The sequence below is a fragment of the Balaenoptera musculus genome, chromosome X (assembly GCF_009873245.2).
Source record: "Balaenoptera musculus isolate JJ_BM4_2016_0621 chromosome X, mBalMus1.pri.v3, whole genome shotgun sequence".
NCBI lineage: Eukaryota > Metazoa > Chordata > Mammalia > Artiodactyla > Balaenopteridae > Balaenoptera > Balaenoptera musculus.
In genome coordinates this window covers 2,922,232-2,941,839 of record NC_045806.1, presented here as the reverse complement: position 1 = coordinate 2,941,839, position 19,608 = coordinate 2,922,232, and positions in this window count along the sequence as shown.

Sequence of the window (19,608 nt, the reverse complement as noted above, 5' to 3'; positions counted from 1 at the left end):
GCCGAGTAGAATCTTTGGAGCTGGATTTTGGGAACACTGCATCCGCCTTCTCTCCAGATTGCTGCCTTTCTGATTAAAAGCAACATTAAAGTGTGGGTTTTCCTTTCTACCAACAGTTGCCTCTCGGGTATTGATTTTTGAGCTGTTAGCAGCCAGGTCTGAGTTTGGTAACAGATTCACCATAACCTTATTAATATCTGCCTGTGGAACTATGACTGTAGCAGTTGACACTTGAATCAAAGAGAAGGGAGAAAACTGGATTTATTATCCTGGTGCTTCCCACATGTTCTGAATTACTCACTCAGCCCTTTCTTGTTTGCTTCCAGGCATGAAACAGAATATTGGGCTCACCTGTCCTTTCTCCACACCATAAATCAGCTATCTTCCCTAGGAGCCCTAAATTCCTTTTAATAACACCAGTAACCAGAAAGCAAGATTTCAGTATTAATTGTTTGATTTCTTCTGTGGTGTCATTACTTCTAAGTCTTTCTATTGAACTGAGTTAAGGTCTAGACTTTTTTAGAAATGATGAGTTTGTATTAACATTTTTACTTGAAATTTAGCATTACAGTACTTTTCTTAACAGATTTTATTACTTTTTATGGTTTTTTTTAATTGAAGTAGAGTTCATTTACAATATTGTGTTAGTTTCAAGTGTACATCAAAGAGATTCAGTTATATCTATTTTTTTAGATTATTTTTCATTATAGGTTATTACAAGGTATTAAATATGTTTCCCTGTGCTCTACAGTAAATCCTTGTTGCTTATCTATTTTATGTATAGTAGTCTGTTTATGTTAATCCCAAACTCCTAATTTACCCCTCTCCCGCACTCCCCTTTGGTAACCATAAATTTGTTTTCTAAGTCTGTGGGTATGTTTTTGTTTTGCAAATAAGTTCATTTGTACCATATTTTAGATTCTACATACAAGTGATACCATATATTTGTCTTTCTCTCTCTGACTTACTTCACTTAATATGATAATCTCTAGGTCCACCCACATTGTTCCAAATGGCATTATTTCATTCTTTTTATGGCTGAGTAGTAATTCCATTGTATGTATATACCACTTTTTTTTTAATAAATTTATTTAATTTATTTATTTTTGGCTGCATTGGGTTTTCGTTGCTGCATGTGGGCTTTCTCTAGTTGCAGTGAGCAGGGGCTATTCTTCATTGTGGTGTGCGTGCTTCTCATTGCGGTGGCTTCTCTTGTTGCAGAGCATGGGCTCTAGGGCATGTGGGCTTCAGTAGTTGTGGCACGCGGGCTCACTAGTTGTGGCTCATGGGCTCTAGAGCGCAGGCTCAGTAGTTGTGGCACACGGGCTTAGCTGCTCTGTGGCATGTGGGATCTTCCCGGACCAGGGCGCAAACCCGTGTCCCCTGCATCAGCAGGCGGATTCTTAAACACTGCGCCACCAGGGAAGCCCCTGTACCACATCTTCTTTTTCCATTCATCTATCGATGGATATTTAGGTTGTTTCCATATCTTTGCTATTGTAAATAGTGCTTTGATGAAACAGCTCTTTGCAGGGGATAAAGTTCAATGTGCAGGTTGGGGTGCATGTATCCTTTAGAATTAGAGTTTTCTGTTATTTTTTATTTGAACCTCTTTTTTCTTACACTGAAAGGCTTAGCTCCTAATAATATCTCTTCATCTTTTTAAGTTGAAATTTGTGTTGTTATCAACATAGTTTGTTGTCATTGTTTTAGTTATTTGATAGAAAGTTAAATCCCTTATTTAATTGTTGGTAGTAGTAATTTTTTTTAACTCTTTGATTTAATTTTATTTACATATACAGTGAAATGTTCACATGGTGTGAAAGTTCAAAACTTAATAAAGACTTATCCTTAGAAAAATTTCACCCAGCCCTATATTTCACCCTAGTTCCTTCCAGGTTCTTAGAATCTCTTCATTAAGCCAGTTTTTTGGGGGGTTTCTTTGGTTAAAATAAAAAGCACATTTATATTTGTTGTTATAAATATAATCTTAATCTAGGTTTTAAAGAGAGCCTCATTTATTACAAAAAATGTTTTGCTGAAACATAATCATAAGGGATTATTTGGAAGTAAGGAACATCACTACTTAAATAATTACATTTCAGCAAAAAGGCATTTGGGGATAAATTAGAATTAGTTCATAAGTAGAAGTATGTATTTTTTGTTGTCCTTGTTATTTAAGTTATGTTTATCAATGTATGTATTATATACTTTTTATAGGTCTACCTATTTTCTATGCAGTTACAGTCATTCTTTTTACTATTCATTTAACTCTTTTATGGTAATTGTTCCCACAATCATGATATGGAACAGTTTTGTCACCTCAAAATTTTTCTCTGTGCCCCTTTGTACTCACACTTTCTCCCATAAGTTTTTATTTCTTTAGGGTGAACACCCAGGAGTGGGGTTGATGATTTAAATAAGGACAGGCTAAACTTTGTCAGAAACTGACAAGCTAGATTCCAAAATGTCTGGACCATTTTGTACCCCATCAGCCATGAATGAGAGTTACAGTTTTTCTGCATCCACACCAGTTCTTGGCAATGTCAGGTTGATGTTTCTGTAGTTTTTGTTTTTGTTGTTGTTCTTTTGAAACATCCTGTGTGTAGTGGTAACCCAACTGATTGTATTTTGCATTCCTCAGTTACTAATGATTTTGAGCTTCTTTTCATGTGCTTACTTGCCTCCTGTACATATATCTTCTTTGGTGATATGTTGAAACCTTTTATCCAGTTAGTACTATTAATTGGGTGATTTGTTGTCTTTTTATTGAAGGTTGAGGGTTCTTATGCATTAAAGATCGGAGGCCTTTTTCAGATGCATGTTTTGCAAATACCTTCTTTCAAACCATGGCTTATTATTTTTTATTTTCTCAGTGGCATTTCTTTTTCTTTTATGGATCATGCTTTTGTGGTCAAATCTGGAATATATTTGTCTAACAAATTCCTACTTCAAAGACTTAATCATATCAGTGGGCTTGAGGGGAAGGACAAGATGATGAATGTCTTAAGCAGGTGATTAGCAAAGAGTTGAAAAAAGTCTTTTCTTGTGAGCAAGCTACAGATAGACTTTGTGCTTAATGCGTTAATGCCATCTGTTAGTGGAATGTTTCTTTAGCATAGAATGATGTGGTAAGGATAGACCTGTCTGGCCAAGATTGCTTAGACTAGAAACCTAGAGTCAGTGGATATATGAGACATGCATTTAGGGAAAATATCTCATGACCTGTTTAACCATCAGAGTGAAAAAGAAGCTGTGCCATCACTGAAATATTCCATTGAATAAACAGAACTCTGTAAAACCTGGAGTAAGGTGTAAGAAATGCATACAATGTTGGTTTTAAGGATGAATTTTTGGACTACCTCTCTTGAGCTTCTATAAACATAATAGGATTCCACGTATTAGAAATAGGCAAGTGAAGGAAAATATTTTTGATAAAGTCATTGTAGTTTGATAAAGCCTGCTCTCCTGGCAGACGTAGTAAAACTGCATGGAGATGGCATTATGTTGCCCATCTGGAAGTCCTTTTCTCTTGCTCTCTCATTTTACACTCTCCCTACTGGTTTATAACATTACAACAAATAAAGAAGTTGTGACGTGTACCTTTAAGTGCACATTGATTTTGAAACTGCCCCTGGGGATCGTGCGTTAATCTAAATTGCTTTGCATCTATGTGTCCCCGGTGAAGAAATGTTTTAGTTTATGGTTATCAGAGATTTGGAGATAAAGAGCACAGTCTTTAACCACACTCGTGGTAGCAGATGAGCTCAGTCTAGATTATGGATCTTTAAAGATTCATTTTCCCAAAGATTAATAGTTATTACTTGTACCCCGATGGTATCTAAAAGGATTGCCTTGTCATCACTACACATGGTTCTATTTATGGACAGATACACACACACACACACACACACACACACACATATACATACAAGTATTATTTTGTTTCTATATAATTTATGCATATAATTATATACACACACATACAAGTATATATAAATACACATATGTGAACATATGTTAATATTTGTGTATATACTTTTATATATAATAAATACATATGCATACATATTGATATATGTTCATATATATAGTCTAGTATATATATTTGTAGTATTTGTATGTATTATATATATATATTTTATATATATATTAGAAGTCCAGGACTTCAAATAAGAATCTACAATTTCTATATATACCATATATATGTGCTAGTATATATATATTCTACCATATATATTTATATTCTCATATATATATTCTAGTATATACATATATCATATATATGACTTAGTATAGATATTTAATATATACATTTTTAGGGTTCGTATATTTTATATTGTATATATATATATATATATATATATATATATATATATATATATAAATATTAGAAGTCCAGGACTTCAATCCAAATGAGAATGTACAATTTCTAGAAAAGAGTGTATCAGAGCAGTAATATCCTTTATGCCCCTTTTGACACATGGCTGTAAATAAATCATTTACAGATTAACATGATCTTACACTCTTGGGTATCATCTAAGTAGAAATGAAATCAGAAGCCAGTGTCAAAAAAAAAAAAAAATGAATTTCATTTGGTAAATGAGCCAAAACATAAAAAAATAACCCAACCCAACATCCAGCTTCTGTAGCAAAAATGCCAAGTACCCAACGTGAACACACGTAGAAGGTTCTGGTTTTATATTAGGCACATGGTTTGCTCCTAAGAAATAAGAAAAGTATAGCAACATTTCATTCCAAGGGCCCTTTAAGAAATGACCCTCTCTCAGTACTTGAGGCTCAGACGGAAGAACCAAAATCCCCAGGGTTTGTCCAGGACAATTACTCTGCATGCCCCCGAAGAGTAGGGATAAAGCAAACAAATGTCCTGATTAAATATGGACAAGGCTGTCTATCTTTGGGGACGTAATTTAATAAAACAAGAGCAAAACTCCGAAGTTATTTGATGGAAACAAAACTCTCAAGCCTGTTCATCTGACGCGTGGGCCACTGCTTCATTTATCTCTTGAAACCGAAAGGACAGACCTATTTTTCTTCCTCTTCTGAAGGCTTCTCTGAAGAGAAACCTGCCCAATCCTGTCAAAGAATCAAGTATTTTGCCTTGGAAAGGACGTCGTAGGGAGCCACAGCTTAGCATTCTGAAATGCGATTATTACCATCCCCACATTCCATTCCCAGAGCCATAAATCTTACCTGCTTTACTGCTGCTTGTGGTTTAGACTCACCCGAGTAGAATGACGGGAGACCCACATTGAAAGGTGAACCGTGAATGCCCAATTTCTACCTATCTGTCCAACATTGCAAGGACAGCGTAGTAACAAGGCAATTTTTGGTTTCTGTGGATGCAGACATCATCTCTTTCCATGTTGCATATAATTAAATTGCCTTTGGGTCAAAATATGTTTCCATCATGCTTGTTGTTGAGTCTCTCTTTTTTTTTTTTAATATTTGTTTATTTATTTATCCATTCATGGCTGTGTTGGGTCTTCGTTTCTGTGCGAGCGCCCTCTCCAGCTGTGGCAAGCGGGGGCCACTCCTCATCGCGGTGCGCGGGCCTCTCACTATCGCGGCCTCTCTTGTTGCGGAGCACAGGCTCCAGACGCGCAGGCTCAGTAGTTGTGGCTCACGGGCCCAGCTGCTCCGCGGCATGTGGGATCTTCCCAGACCAGGGCTCGAACCCGTGTCCCCTGCATTGGCAGGCAGACTCTCAACCACTGCGCCACCAGGGAAGCCCTGTTGAGTCTCTTAGCAACAGAGTCTGATTAAACATCCCAAACTTAAGGTATTAAAATATTTTTCAGGATCCCTAGTAAAGATACAACCTCGTTTCCCTACTGGTGAAACAGATGTACACAAGTGTACTTTGCATAACCATTTAAATCCATGGGTAAACTTCAATAATCAGAGAGCATGACGTAAATTAAATACTCCATGTTTTGCCGAGATAATTGGTTTGCCATTTCACAGGATGGGTCACGACTATTAGTTCCCAAAAAACTAAAACGTTATTTTTATTCATAAAAGCAAGTTACAAAGAGCAAATGTAGCTGTGTTTGCTATACCTGCTCAGGGTTTAAATATTTCACTTGCAAGTTAGCAACTGAATGTTATACTTATAGGTGGAATAAAATGCTTGCCAAGGTGCTTATACAAATGCTTACAAAGGCAGCATTTAAAGCACTGCTCTTCATGCTGTGTCCTTCAGAAAGGGTAGGGAAAAGAAATGCACTGTAGGTATACTCCTAATGTGTTAGCTGTTGGATTGGATAAGCCAGGAGCTTCTGTAAAGCTCATTCTGGAAAAATGTTTTGAAACAGATGTTAGTTGCAATTAGGAGCTATGGTTTGGTTTAATAAAACTAAGATTAGAAATACATTTTCTTTTATCAATTGTATTATTTATATTTAGTAAGACTATAATGGGTTAAATCATAAAATTGTCATTCCTTTAGGTCAAAAATGACAATTCCATGTGCTTAAACTAGATAATGAATGCTCAAATATATTCTGAGGATTCTGGGACTAGTAAAGTCCCCCTTTCAGTAGCTCGGAACTTGTGGTTTGTGTTATAAAAATTTTATCAGGATTATAGGGTATTTCCGGATTCTGTTATGCCTGTCTCCTAAAAAAAAGAATGAAAGCGACATCAGAAAAGAGATGGTTTACTGCCTTTCTTAAAAATTAAGCCAGATTATTAGAAACCTACATGCCACCATTATAAAACCCTGTCGTTTTACAAAACGATCAGGGACATTAATGTAAACAGGGTTTATGATTCCAGGCCACTGTCAGCATTTCCATGCATGAAAAACAAAAATAATGCAATATAATAAAAACTGAATTTTAAAATTATAAAATATATAAAGTATAAAGTTATGTACAATTATAAATTATCCAAAATCAGAAAAATTTATAATTTATATAAAATATCCAAATTATAAAATTATAAAAAATTATCCAGAAACCAAGGAAGGGGCACACATCCATCTGTAGCAGCATTAAGTTATAGAAGAAGGAAGCTTGTAGGGGCACTGTTTCTAGTGAGTTGGGAATAATTGATCCCTGTGATTATATTTCAGATTTTGATTATGAAGAAATGTTATTTGAAAATCAGTTGGAGACACTCATAACCAACAAGTATCTGAACAATATTGCATGTAAAAAAAAAAAATCAGTCTTCTAACTTGGAATATCTATGCTCTTAGATACATCCTTTGGATTAATTCATCAGGGTGGGGTAGAATATAAATTAAGGAATGAACTGCATGTAAAGATATTTCTAGAGTACAAATGAACAGTTATCATAGGAATGCATTGTTTGAGGTGGTTTATGTGTAACATATATTTTATTTATTTATTTGTTTGTTTAATTTATTTCTGGTTGGGTCTTCATTGCTGTGCGTGGGCTTTCTCTAGTTGCAGCGAGCGGGGGCTACTCTTCGTTGCAGTGCGTGGGCTTCTCATTGCAGTGGCTTCTCGTTGCAGAGCACAGGCTTTAGGCACTCAGGCTTCAGTAGTTGTGGTGCACGGGCTCAGTAGTTGTGAAACACGGGCTTAGTTGCTCCGCGGCCTGAGGGATCTTCCCGGACCAGGGCTCAAACCCATGTCCCCTGCATTGGCAGGCGGATTCTTAACTACTGCACCACCAGGGAAGTCCTAACCTATATGTTTTTCAATGGAAATCAGGGTGGAGAATCAAGAAGACCCCTTTCAATGTGGGTGTGCTTGAATTTATAATTAGATTTTTTCCTTAATCTTGACCAAAGGCCAGGTTTAGGATTTGATGCCTGCATAGAATTCACTTTTGATTTCAAAATACGGAGTTTAGAACTTTTTCAGGTGAACACAAGCTGCATCCACATGAAGTGTTCAGCTATTTTAGCTTTTTTCCTGCACATTTGTATAGCGGGGATATCACAAACATATTTGATGGGATTGTTGGAAAGACTGAAAGTACATTCAGAAGACAAAGTGTCTGGAATATAGCAGTTTCTCATTAAATGCTACTTTGTTGCCCCATCTTTCTGCATCAGGAAAACAGGCTGCATGCCTAATGCCATCCAAAGCATGGAGTTGGTCACAGAGGTCAACCTTCAAGCGCATACTTACATGCCACTGCAACTTTTAGAAAACAAGCTCGCGCATCTGCTTGCAAACCCTGCTGGTGGTCACTAGCAGCTTGTTTTCACGTGAAAAGCAATACATTGTATGTTGACACTAGTATGTGATTCCATAATTTAAAAAAAAATAAGAAATTTAGTGATAGGGCAAATGGTATCCTCCTGAGGGCTTTCTCATGTGCCCTGAGAAACTGCTGGACCCTCACGGCGGTTGCATTTGGAACTGGCCAAACTGGACTGTGTCACCAGAGAAGTGTAAGACATGATCAGATACCTCAGAGGAACTCTGCGATGTAACAGAAGCAAAAATAAACAAGTGGGATTACAATAAACTAAAAAGCTTCAGCAGGGAAAGGAAGCAGTCAACAGAATGAAAAGGCAACCTATGGAATTGGAGAAAATATTCAAAAGCCATACATCTCATAAGGGGGTAATATCTTAAATCTATAACAAACTCATATAAATCAATAGCAAAAACAAACCTGAAAAAAAAAAACTGATTTTAAAATGTGTAAAGGACGTTTCTCCAAAGAAGACATCTAGATAGCAAACTGGTACATGGAAAGATGCTCAACATCACTAATCATCAAGGAAATGCAAATCAAAATCTCAATGAGATATGACCTCACACTGGTTAGGATGGCTATTACCAAAAACACAAGAGGTAACAAATGCTGGAGAGGATGTGGAGAAAAGGGAACCCTCCTACACTGTTGGTGGGAATGGAAATCAGTGTAGCCAGTATGGAAAACATTATGGAGATTCCTTAAAAAACTAAAAATAGAGCTACCATATGATCCTGCCATCCCACTTCTGGGCATATATCTGGAGAAAACTCTAATTCAAAAAGATACATGCACCCCTATGTTCAATAGCAGCACTGTTTACAATGGCCAAGACATGGAAGCAACCTAAGTGCACATCAGCAGATGAATGGGTAAAGATGTGGTACATGTACACAATGGAATATTACTTAGCCATAAAAAAGAATGAAATAATGCCATTTGCAGTAACATGGATGGACCTAGAGATGACCATACTAAGTGAATACATCAGACAGAGAAAGACAAACATATGATATCACTTATATGTGGAATCTAAAAAAAATGACACAAATGAACTTATTTACAAAACAGAAATAGACTCACAGACGTAGAGAACAATCCCACTACTGGGTATTGATTCCAAGGAACTGAAATCAATATCTCAGAGACGTATCTGCACACCTATGTTCATTGCACCATTATTCAGTAGCCAAGATATAGAAAGAACCCAAGTGCCCATCAACAGACAGATGGGTAAAGAAGAAGATGAGATATAATACACACACACACACTGGGATTTTATTCAGCCTTTAACAAAGGAAATTTCTCAATTTTCAACAACATGGTTGGACATAAAGGATATTAGGCTAAGTGATATAAGCCAGACACAGAAAGACAAATACTGTGTTACATCACTTATATGTGGAATCTAAAATAACCAGACTCAAAGAAGCAGAGAGTAGAATGGCGGTTGCCTGGAGGTGAGGGGAGGGGATTGGGGAACACTTCAGTTTTGCAAGATGAATAAGTTCTGGAAATCCACTCATCAGCAAAACTACAACAATTTAAAAACAAAAGCAAAAAAACATTGCAGCCTGTCGAATATTTCTCAGCTCTGAGTTTTTACATAGGTCTTATCATACCTCCAACTCATAGGTGTAAAAAAAGGCAGGGGGGTGAACCCTAAATCGCTGGGGAAAGATGTGCGGTCAGCAAAACTCTGTTTCTTCATACCGCATGTGATTCCGTTTTAATTGCCATCCAGTTGAGTTCTAAGCCACAGCATGGCCCACGCTGGAAGGGCTGACAGATGGCTTTTACCTAAAGTGTGATATCGCAGAGTTTGTAATTACACCCGCTGAACCCCCGTTGCCTTGGGGTGCAGGCATCATTTGACACATTGGTGTGACAAATTCTAAAGTGCTCACTTTCCCCAAACATCTATGTGCCTCGTCACGAAGGCCAGGGTGGCAGTGGTTTTCTCACCCCCATCCTAGCTCCAGACAGGGATGCATCACCACAGGACTTGCGGACTCACTCCCCGTCGGTCCCCCCGCCTCGTTGTGACCATTTTTATAAGAGATGGCTGCATGGCTTGTGTGTCTAGAAATCATTATCTTTGTGTTCTGGAGCTCAGCACTTTACAGCCAAAATTCTCCTTCAGGCTAGACAAACAACATCTTGGTTTGAGATTGCCCACTGCCTCCAAACTTTTAAAACCCATCACTGGGGCCACATTACAGCGATATTGGAACAGAACACTCATGCCACTATTTCGCTTGACATTTTTCGTATGAATTTCCTTGTGTTACATATTTGTGGAATTGCATAAGTCTGAATGCATGTATATGTGTGTATATGTTTCTAATTTTGCCTTTAAATTAATTAAAATTAAAAAGCATTTTAAACATGCCCCAAACATCCTACATCGTAGATGAGATCTAACTTGGGTTAAATAGGGGAAGGGTTTTTTGTTGGTTGGTTTGTTTTTGCTTTATTGAAGTATAACTGATTTTTAAATACTGTGTTAGTTTCAGGAGTAAAGCATAGTGATTCCATTTTTTTTTTTTTTTTTTGCAGATTGTACTCCATTATAAGTTATTACAAGATAATGGTTATAATTCCCTGTGCTATACAGTGTGTCCTTATTGTTTATCTCTTTTATATATAGCAGTATGTGTCTGTTAATCCCCTAATCCTACTTGATCCCTCTCCCCACTTTCCCCTTTGGTAACCATAAGTTAGTTTTTCATGCCTGTGAGTCTATTTCTGTTTTGTAATTAAGTTCATTTGTGTCACATTTTAGTTCCACATATAAGTGATATCATACGATATTTGTCTTTTTCTGTCTGACTTTGTTCACTTAGTATGATCATCTCTAGGTCCATCCACGTTGCTGCAAATGGCATTACTTCATTCTTTTCATGGCTGAGTAAGATTCCATTGTATATATGTACCTCATCTTTGTTATCCATTCATCTGTTGATGGACACTTAGGTTGCTTCCATGTCTTAGCTATTGTAAATAGTGCTGCTGTGAACATTGGGGTACATGTGTCTTTTCAAATTAGTGTTTTTGTTTTTTTCCCAATATATGTCCAGGAGTGGGATTGCTGGATCACATAGTAACTCTATTGTTAGTTTTTTGAGGACCCCCTCCATCCTGTTCTCCGTAGTGGCTGCATCAGTTTCCATTCCCACCAACAGTGTAGGAGGGTTCCCTTTTCTCCACACCCTCTTAAATAGGGAAGGACTTGACAACCTCCATATCGTCTTTACAAAGAGTACTTCGTTGTTTACTTTGTCAGCACTATCGGTTCTGTCTGCAGCGGATTTACATATTCAGAGTATTGAGATGTGTGGTTTGTTATTCCTGAAATTGAAGACCATGGTTTGTATAGTTATAAATTCATCCTATTTCTTTGGCCTGTGTGTTGTTTCTTCCTGGATGGGTGTTTGTCCGTGTCCTCCTGGAGCAAGCTGTGATCTGAGTTTAATCATGTGTTTTGGGGCTGCGGGTCTCTCAGGGGTACAGTGTGATGACAATGGGATTTGTCTGGCAAAGCAAGTGCTTTCAATGTGGTCGTGCAGTGTTTACCAGTAAGAAGGACTAGCTCATCACATGGAAAGAACAGGCAGTGTGGAGAATCAACTGCAATTCCGTTGGGTTTGGGAGTTCAGGGAATTTAGGGTCATCCGAGTGCAATGAAATCTCCTCATCCAAGCCTTTGAGTCCCTCAGCCCATGACTGCAAATCTTATGTCCTGGCTTCTCTGTCCAGCTAGATCTGAACCAACCAAGACAAATATTTGACCTCACTGCCCACAGCCCTCAGAGCTAAGAACCGTACTCTGGAATGCTGAGGCGCAGAAAACCTAAAACAAACAGTCTGTGTTTGAGTCTTCCAGTGAGAAACTGCAGAAGCAGTGTAACATCTGCCTTCTGAATACTGCGTTCAACCAGCCGAGCCTAAATCACATCAAGTCCCAGAAATCCTATCCATAATTGTATTCTCTGTGAACCAGATACTATAAGGAACAATGTTCACAGCTGCATTGTTTAAAAGAGCTTTAAGTAGAATTGACCCACCCCATCTGCCAACGGTAGCGTGGATCTACCCATCGTGGTGTGTTCATAAAATAAAATATCAGACAGCGGAGGAGGGAGTGAGCTATAAGGTACTGGTGTTACCAATTCCAAGCTTGTACTGCTCACTGCACGACAGGCCAAAAAATCAAGAGACCAGTTGTTGGGTCAAGGAATAGCGACTTTGTTCGGAAAGGCAGCAGACGGAGAAGATGGTGGACTCGTGTCCCAAAGACCCCTTCCCCAAGTCAGAATGCAGGCTTCTTTTATACTAAAAGGGGCGGGGTTGTGGTTGGTTGATGCATACTTCTTGGTGCTGGAATCCTTTGTTCTTGCAGCTGCCCACATAGGTCAGGTCACGATGGTCCTGCCAACCTCCAACAAGACACATGGTATTCTCTGTTTTGCAACTTTTTATCTCTATATGAATGGGAAAGCGTTATACCTTTAAACCTTGAGAATACGTTATCCTGTATATTTCAGGCTATAGGCAACATTCTTAACTTGTTAACAAAAGCAATAGAATACAAAGGTTAAAGTAAAAGAAACAGCTCTAATATGGAGTCAGATTTGTTCTCCCCTATTACACTTGGAATCTGTGAATGGATCTCTGTAATACTGGGTGAAATAAGCCAGAAACAAAACAATACATATGCCACATGCCCATTTATAGGAAAGCCAACATTTGCATTCTTAGGCATAAAAGTTTAGAAAAGAACAAGGAGGTGATTGTTATGAAATTCAGGATAGAGGTTACCTCCAGGGCAAATGGAGAAAGTGCTGTGTTTCGCCTCCTTCAGAAAGCTGTTCATTTATTTTTAAGCCGTTTTTATGAATGCATGCCATGTCATCGAAAAAGTTAACAAAGGAAGAAAAGAAAGGATCTGTATTGCCTATATAATCTTTATCTGCAAGGGAAATAGAGAACGTACGTTTTATTTCTGGGTTCAGCAACACAGAGGGACACATCGAAGTGCGTTGAAATGGGTGTTAAGTGTGAGTTGATAATCCTTCACCATCACCACGACCACCAGGGGACTAGATTGTTATTTTCCCATTTGGAAAGCTCCATCACTCCCCGCTTGTTGAAGAAGGGTGGGTTGGGTACAGTTGACAATTTGATCAATGGCTTAGGGTTGAAATTGCATGGCACCTCCTTTGCTTGTCAACTCCCTTATTTTGTGCACATAATTAATATTAAATTTGTATGATTATCTCTATGATCTATCTGTCTTTCCATCTATCCATCCACCCATCCATCTATCCGTGCATTCATTCATTGAGCTAATGATCTAGATAGATAGATAAGTTATAGAAACATAGATGTAGACAGATGATTGACAGGTAGGTAGGAAGAAAGAAAGAAAGGTAGATAGATTTGATAGATAGATAGATAGATAATAGAATAGATATGATGGGTGGATGGGGGGCTGGTTGAGTGGATGGAAAGATAGATAGATAAAATATGAATACTACAAATAAAATATTCTTTTGCTTAGAAGCTTTTAGCCTTTAGTTGAACTAATTATACTTCTCAAGTTCATGGCTTGCTATCACCATCTTTAACCAATGGAAGCCCCACCTCTCCTGTTTTATTTTGTTCTATTGCTTCTTGCCTTCTATTTCCATAACCCCTTCTCTTTCTTCTCTGTCCACCCTCCCAATTACGTCCACTCTATTGAATTTCACGTGCACATTTTAAAATTTCTCTTTGAAAGTGTACTGCTTACCCCCTGCTAGAAATCCTTTTTCTCCTCCGCCTTTGAGTAACATCTCCTTTGAGTAACATCCATCCATCATTCTTCAGATCTCAAGTGATCCCTCACCTCAGTGGACTTTCCATTTCAACTCTCCCTGCACATCCCTCAGCCCTTTATCCTTCTCTAATAATCCACTTCTTCTTTCTGTAGGGGCAGTAAGACATTAAATATTTAGGTTTTCATTCTCTCGTTTAAAGAGGTTTTAGGTACTAAAGTTTTCCAGGCTCAGGAAGTTTTTGTAGCAGACCAGGAAGAAAAACAATTATCAGCAAATTAATTCTTTCTAATTTGTTTGTTTCTACAATAAGCATTTGACTCTGGGAAATTACGGTGTGTGTCATGGTGAGTGTGATAATTCTGAGGGACCCTTCCCCTGAGAGGGAGGCAGGTTATTCACGTGTACAAGGGTTTTGCAGAGCCTGGCGGAGAAATCAGAGGCATGGTCTGCAGGTTGTATGAGCGAGGCAGGTACCTGGGTTGCCATTCCTCAAGCTGAGAGAGCTAAATGATTCTCCCTTGGCAAATGTTCACTCTGTACTCAACATGAATGCACATTATCTGGTAAGAACCGAAGAACCGTATGGATGAGACAATGAACCACAAAGAAACAACCTCCAGACACGTGGCATATCCATGGAAAGCGTGGACCGGATGGAGTTTAATTTTCTTGCTGGCTTGATGAAATGGGCCCCAGCATTATGAGGTCACTCGACCTGCAAAAACAAACACTGCATTTCCTGTACAGTTTAGCCAGGACGAAATGGTAGGAGAAATCATGCCTACTGGCGTTCATCAAAGTTGTATTACACTTTGTGTGTGATGCTGATAAACATTCTCTTTCCCTTTCTGTATGTTTTGTGAGGACAACGAATTCCTGTGGCGGTATTGGTGGCACAGATGCCGTCAGAATGTATACACTAAATGAGTATTTGGTGATGGGGTGGATTTGTAAGAGGCACACATCTTCAGACACTAGCGTGAGCACGGGTAATTAGGCAGTGTGGGTAGTCTCAATTCTAGTGCAATGGAAATGTAAAGGTTCCTTTAAGCTCACTCTTCTCAGAGCCAAAGTCTTAATTTATTAGGACTGCCAGGTGCCAATATGAGCCTCATGGCAGGCATAAACACACAGTTTGTATTGGTGTTTGACCAATCCAATGGGGTCCTTCTGTGTTAGCTGCCTAGTTCTTTTCCAGAAGCCGTGATCTTTACCTAAATATCAATGGCATTGTAGTTCCCCATCTTGGTATTAGCCATCCAACATCCTGAGCACTGTAACATTGGCAGATGCTGAAATGTACCACGTAGATGTCTGGTCTTGGAAATAACCTGTGGTTACGTCCCATAATCAATTTGTGTTTATTAATGCTACCGGATTCTTTAGGCTGTTTGCTAGGGCTGCCATGACAAAGTAGCCACAGACTGGATGCCTTAAACACTAGACATTTATTTCTCACTCTCTGTCATAAGATAGTCTTAGGAGAGAAGACCTGCCTAGATATCCCACCAAACCACCCACAGACCCCATACCCTGACTGGCACCGTACTCACAGGCAAGGATTTTGGAGGTCATGGTAGGATACAGGCTCCAAAAGAAAGGAGATAAATCCTAGGACGATTTAAATAGATCAGATCTTTCACCTGCCATGGCTACATTCCAATCTTGTTTTTTTCCCACCACCAACTATAAATTCCAGTGAGTAATGGAAGACTATAAAAGTTAATTCCCTTTTAAATTATTCCCATTGTAAGATTTTCATTAACTGCAAGAGGGGGTGGACAAAGAGAATTTAAAGGCTCCCATGCTTTTCAATCTGTGAATTCTAAAGTTAATTGAAAGAAAAAATGGTAATTTCTGATGTGATAAAGGAAGGGAATAAGGAAACTTTAGAACCTTGGAAGGGGGGCAATTTGAGGCCCTCGTCTCTAGGAGTCTGATTTTTTTCTCCCTTGTGCATTCTGAGATTTCCGTGAGTAGTTAAAAGAAAATTAAAAGTGAGAGAAGAGAGTGTTGAGAATAAAGAAATCGCTTTGGCCAGGAGCTGAGGTAAAGTCCTGCCTAGGCTTTTCACAACAGGCGTTCAGTCCATAGCAACACACCAAGAAAGAATGGAGGTTTAGAAACACAAGTCATATCTAGAAATGGAAAGACAAGAGTCCAGGGGTCTTGAATAAGTAGCATGTCGGGGGGGGGGGGTGATAAAATCACGTGACGTAGGGCATTGTGTCCTGCGTGGACCTGATGTAAACTAGGTTCTGTTGTAGAGAGCCTCGTGCACAAACCCATAAGGTACAGTCTTGCATTTTCTTTGAAATAAAGTTGAATGCCTATCTTTGATGATGCATGTTTAATGTCGCAATGCCACTCCAAGTTATATATGAGAACGTATCTCCGCATTGGAACTTGTCCGTGGACATTCAGAGCCGTGCCTTTTTCAATAGTCACAAAAATGGAAACCATCCAAATGTCCATGGATGGATGAATAGATAAACAAAATCTGGTCTGTCCATATAATCATAACATATTGTATGATCATAAAAAGGAATAAAATAGTGACACAGGCTACAGTCTGGAGGAATCTTGAAAACATGCCAAGTGAAAGAAGCCAGTCACAAAAGACCACGTGGTGTGTGAGTGCATTCATAAAAAATCTGCAGAATAGGCAAACCTTTAGAAAGAAGGTAGATGCACGGTTTCCAGGGGCTGGGAGGCAAAGAGGAATGAGAAGTGAGTTAATGGGTACAAGATTTCTTTATGGAAAATGAGAATGTTCTAAACTGGATGGTGGTAGTTGCGCAATTCTGTGAATAAACTAAAAAATGCGAAATTGCATGTTTTTCATGAGTACATCATATGATATGGGAATTTAATGCTGATTTTTGAAAGATACATGCCTAATATTTGACTTTTAAAGAAAGATCCTTATATGTAGTCTTTTTCCCCCATGTATTCTATTTTCTCCCCCACTGCTTGCAGTTATGCAGTGTGAATAGCCCAGGATCTCCATAGCAATAACTTTCTGAAAACGGCAGGGTGTAACATTATTTTGTTTTGATTTGAGAAAATCAATTTCCTCTTCTATCTCCTTCAGTCCAGCGTGATCTGTGGACAATGCTGTCGTCCCCGTGGATCTCTGCATTGTACACTTTCATCTACCAAAAGCCCTCAATGGGACTTAAGTTCTTTTTTGAAAACATTATTCCAAGTTATTTATATTGATGAGTTTATTCACTATAGTATTTTCGTGAAATGCGTTTCGGGGTTTTAGTCTGCTCCACGGAGAAAACGTTACAGGTTTTTCTCTCTTTTGTTTCTCGCTGCTGCCTGTGCGAGACAAGTGATAGTAGAGACAAATAGTTGATTCATGGGGAAAGAGGAAAAAAAAGAAAAGGAGACAAATAATGAGCAGCTTTACGCTCTCTCAGAATACCCAGACTAAAATCAGTGAGGGTCCTGATAGCCTGAGATGTAAGGAAACACAGCTGCTGTGACTCACGGAGCATGTTTATTGAGAAAGCACGGCCTTTCTGCGGGTACCTCCCCAGGGAGACGTGAGATGTAGCCCGAAGGCTGGCAGTAGAGGCGGCAGCCTGTGGGCGGGTGGTCCGGCCTCCTCGACTCTGCTCAGTGACCCCCATCTTCTCCAGAAGCATTAGCAGCCCAGGCCCGTGAGACCTACCTGAAACCACCCGATCTCGAATCCCCCGTCCACGATCACTCCCACTCCTGGCCTCACCACACCACCAGCCGCTGGAAACTCTAAATTTCTCCTCTTCCGCTAGGTCCTGACTGCATTCACTCATCTCTTAAGCAACTCGCGCCACCACCCACGTCACCATTTTGCCTATATATTCAAAACCCATTTTATTCCACTGCCGTGTAATTTTCCTCCTTAGGGAAAAAAAATCACAATTTATACTCCTACTCACTAATGCACACAAACACACACACACACACACACCAGCTTCTAATGTGAAAGCATCTTGGAATTATTGGAATTAGCCCCATTAGGTCATGAAATATATTATGTGTATTCCTCCTGGGATCTATTTGCTATTGTAGAAATCTTGCCTCATTAATCACAAATGATTTTAATCTATAGGTGTTGGTATTCAATGATGCCAAAACCATAAAATGAAGCTTTAAAAGTTTTCTTTCTTTTTTTATTATTATTTTATTTTAAAAAAAATTTTATGGGCATATAGTTGATTTACAATGTAGTGTTAGTTTCTGCTGCACAGCACAGTGAATCAGTTATACATATACCTATAGCCACTCTTTTTTAGATTCTTTTCCCATATAGGCCATTACAGAGTATTGAGTAGAGTTCCCTGTGCTATACAGTAGGTCCTTATTAGTTATCTATTTAATATATAGTAGTGTGTATATGTCAATCTCAATCTCCCAATTTATCCCTCCCCCCTGCCTTACCCCCAGGTAACCATAAGTTTGTTTTCTACATCTGTGACTCTATTTATGAAACGCTTTCTTTCTTGATACACAGTCTGAAGCAGCTGGTGTAGCACTGGAAGAGTCTGATACATTATATAAAGTTTACAGGACAAAACATTTACACTTGGGACTTTTTAAGAATCTCATTGACACCATCCTCGATAATTAGATGATAATACTTTATATATCATCTGTTATTATTTGCGTGATTTTTGTTTTACCTGAAAATGATTTCATCTAGGTTTCACATTTCTTATATAGCATGCATCAATTAACTTACATATTATAAAATTTAGTTCCTTTCTGCTGTCCTCTGTAGTCTCTTTTCTAACACCTTCCCTGTTTTTTTGTTATCATTTCTGCATTTTAATTTGCATCAACGGTATTCATACTTTTATATTCTCAAGCCACAGACCTTATATTAGATCTGCATCAATTATCCTGTTTTCAGTGATATGGGTGATTCCAAAAGTAAAATCAGTGAGAATATTTGTACATCTGTATCATTATTGCTCTTTAAACAGCAAAATCAATTATGTTGCCACAACTGAGTTTTTTGTCTCTACAGTCAACAGTGTTTCTACATCTTTGGCAGCAACAAAGTTTAGATGCTGTCCCTCTTCATACCTTCTACTGCATTTGAGAATACACATAGATGTGCATTTCTAAAATAGTGGGGTTTTTTCCTTCTCTGACCGCTTTTCCTAAGACAAAAGCACCAGTCTTCTGTAGAAAATACTTAGTATTTTCCAGCTATTTACAAATCCTGTTACAGGTAATAGAGCTGACTCTTTGTCTTTAAAATACTGACTTATCTAAGAAACAGAAACAGACTCACAGACACAGAGAGCAGACTTGTGGTTGCCAAGAGGGAGGCAGGTGGGGGAGGGATGGAGTGGGAGTTTGGGGTTAGTAGATGCAAACTATTACATATAGAACGGATAAACAACAAGGTCCCACTGTAGAGCACAGGGAACTATATTGAATGTCCTATGATAAACCGTAATGGAAAATAATATGAAAAAGAATGTACATATGTGTAAAACGGAATCACTTTGATGTACAGCAGAAATTAACACAACATTGTAAATCAACTATACTTCAATAAAATAAATTTTAAAAAAAC